The sequence below is a fragment of the Aythya ferina genome, assembly GCF_964211825.1.
Source record: "Aythya ferina genome assembly, chromosome: 2".
Taxonomy (NCBI): Eukaryota; Metazoa; Chordata; class Aves; order Anseriformes; family Anatidae; genus Aythya; species Aythya ferina.
In genome coordinates, this window is record NC_140297.1 from 160,401,845 (window position 1) to 160,404,955 (window position 3,111).

The window sequence follows — 3,111 nt, forward strand, 5'->3', positions numbered from 1 at the left end:
CATTCCAAGAGTTGCGCTCAACAGCTCGGTGGCCAGGTGGGGACCGGGGAGGAGTGGTGTCCCTCTGGGGTCTCTATAGAGGCCAGTATTATTTCACTGAGCTGTCCCTCACACGGACACCACACATATGTTGCAAGACTCTGGTGGATGTGGATGCATCTTTGTGTCGTCGCTGACCCTCAAGTTCTCAAGCACGCCGGCCTGACGTGCTTCCTCTTCCCTTCTTCTTCCCACTTCCCTCAGCACAAAGGCAAAGCTCTAGAGGTCATCGGGATAGGTTGAAAAGGGCCACAACACCTTCAAATACATCACCCAAGACTTACAAGTGACCAAACACAAGCTTCATCATTCTAAAGCCCTTCTGCCCAAGCCTTCTGAAACAATTTCCCCTCATTAGCACACCCTATAGCTGCTTTCTTTTGCACCACGATCGTACACAGTGTCCGATCACAAAGTGACCAGCCTGCAGTTCCCCACACCTTTCTTCTGCATCTGTTGAACATCGCAGTGGGATGAACCTCTTCCAGTCTTCAGGAACCCAGTTGCCATCAACTTTCAAAGAAAGATGAAAGTAGCCTTCTGAAGATATCTGCCAGGACTCTCAGCATTTGTAGGAGCAACCTGACAGGTCCTGTGCACTTCAGTACATCCAGTGGCACAGCTTCTCCGTCTTCCTGGCAATGTGCACTACTCGCCTGAGAGCCAGGCCATGAAACACTCACCTTGGCTAACCAGTGGAAGACCTTGATGTTCACTCACCCTTTGCAGGTTTAGCTTGCATGCTTCCAGTTTCCAACCGAAATGTCCAAATCATCTTTCAGAAAATTACACACTGGCCAGAGAAATAGGTTTCCTCCTTGACACAAATCCCAAATATCATCCCCCAAAAGATGATGGCTCCCAGCTGGCCCTTTCTCACACTCCCTCTTGTCCTCTGCCTTTCATGAACCTCAGGACCGCTCACAGACCACACAACTCAGCCCGAGAAATCCCATCAAGCCGAGCGTCAAGCCTTGTGTTCTCTGGGAACTTCAGCTTTGGACGAAAAGGGGGGGAAGCCTATGGTGTCAGGAACCAAGGCCAGTGTAGGACCTACTCACCTCTCATTCCTTCTTTTCATAGCACCCAATTCTATGCCCGATGCTGTCCATTGCAATAACTTGCTGACAGCCACAAAGCCCAGTGTGGTTGGGCCACACCACATGAATGCCACGCAAAGACCTCACTCATGACACCGCACCTCAGCCAGCCCTTGGCCACATCATCTACCTGCCCTCCCATGGAACTTTCAGAGAAATGCTCCAGCCTCTAATTCTCTCACTTTGAAGGTGCCGTCAGGATCTAACACCATGTCCTCACTAGGAGGACATGAAAAGGTCAAGTTGTGGGAAGGACACCACACCCCACCTCTTTACTTGCCAGGCTTTGCAATGGAAGAGCAGCTCACGCCAAATGTTGTCATGCGCAGAGGCTCTCTCGCCCTGCAGGCACTCACGGACCAGCATAAAAGCCGGCCCTGCACCTCGCTCCCTCACACACTCCACCACACGCCTTCTCCCCTGCAAACAACAAGGTGAGTCTAAACCCCGATCCCTTCCTTCACCTGCCTCCCAACACAGTCTCTGCCCCCAACCTCAGCAGCCCTTCCACCTCCCCACTACCATGCTCTCATAAAATCCCAGGCCTCCCCACTCCCTTGGCCTCCTGCACCACCACTCCTCACGCCCACAACACCCTCCACCTTCCCAACACCCTCTCTTCCAGGCACCCTCCACAACACAGACATGTCCTGCTACGACATCTGCCGCCCCTGCGGACCCACCCCGCTGGCTAACAGCTGCAACGAGCCCTGTGTCAGGCAGTGCGAGGACTCCCACGTTGCCATCCAGCCCTCCACCGTGGTGGTCACCCTGCCAGGACCCATCCTCAGCTCCTTCCCCCAGAACACCGCCGTTGGATCCTCCGCATCAGCTGCCGTGGGCAGCAACCTCAGCGCCCAGGGAGTGCCCGTCTCCTCCGGTGGCTTTGGAGGCTTTGGCCTTGGAGGCTTTGGCTTCGGAGGCCTGGGCTGCTTCTCTGGCAGAAGAGCCTGCTACCCCTGCTAAGGACCCACGCCAACACCCCTGACAGCAGCTAACAATGCCCTGCAACCAACTTCATGGACTGAGGATGCTCTGCTGCTTGTGCACCTTCCTTTTCATGAGTCTTCCTTAATAAAGTTCTTATGCATGCCAGCCTGACACTCCTTTCTTCACCCAATGCTCTTCATCCAAAGGAACCTAGACAGGCTGGAGAAGCAGGCCCATGTGAACCACGTGAGGTTCAACAAGTCCATGTACGGAACGTGGGTCAGGGCAATCCCAGACAGGAGTACAGACTGGGAGAAGAACTCAATGAGAGCAACCTGCAGAGAAGGACTTGGGTTGTTCTGCTGGATGAAAGGCTCTACAATATCCAGCAGTGCACGCCTGCAGCCCACAAGGCCAACTGCATGCAGTGCTGCATCAACAGAGCAGTAACCAGCATAGTGAGGGAGTTGATTGCCCCCCTCTTTTCTGTCCTCATGAGGCTCTACTTTGACCAGCTTTCCTATGAAAGAAGGCTCAGAGAGCTGGGGATGTTCAGCCTGGAGAAGTGAAGGCTCTGCGGAGGCTTCCTTGAGGCCTTTCAGTAGTTAAAGGGGTCTTCACAAAGGATGGAGAATGTCTCTTTACTCGTGTAGATAATGATAGGAGAAGGGGTAATGGTCTTCAACTGAAAAAGGATAGATTTAGACTAGATATTAGGAGGAAAATCTTCACTGTGAGGGTGGTGAGGCAATGGTACAGGTAAGTTGTGGTTACCCCAGCTCCGGTGGTGTTCAAGGCCAGCCTGGTTGGGACCTTGGCCAACGTAATATGGTGGGTGACATCCCTTCCTACGGCAGGGGGCTGGAGTAAGATGATCCTTAAAGTTCCAAGAAATTGCGTTCCCCCTTGAAATTGAACTCAAAGAACACCCCAGGGCTTTGGGCCCAGACCTTCTGGACACTCCCACATGTCTGTGCCTGCCCCTCACAAATCTCACAGCCTCTCCCAGGCCTCAACAGACAGCCTGAGGGATTCCCACCAA

The 3,111-nt window shown here is 53.4% G+C and overlaps 1 pseudogene across 1 annotated transcript; it reads left to right on the forward strand.

Moving 5' to 3' along the window:
- The first annotated feature begins 1,784 nt into the window (after positions 1-1,784).
- Positions 1,785-2,234, forward strand: LOC311431225 (feather keratin 1 pseudogene; annotated as a pseudogene). Its single transcript has one exon. The product of its transcript is annotated as a feather keratin 1 pseudogene (transcript).
- The last annotated feature ends 877 nt before the right edge of the window (positions 2,235-3,111 follow it).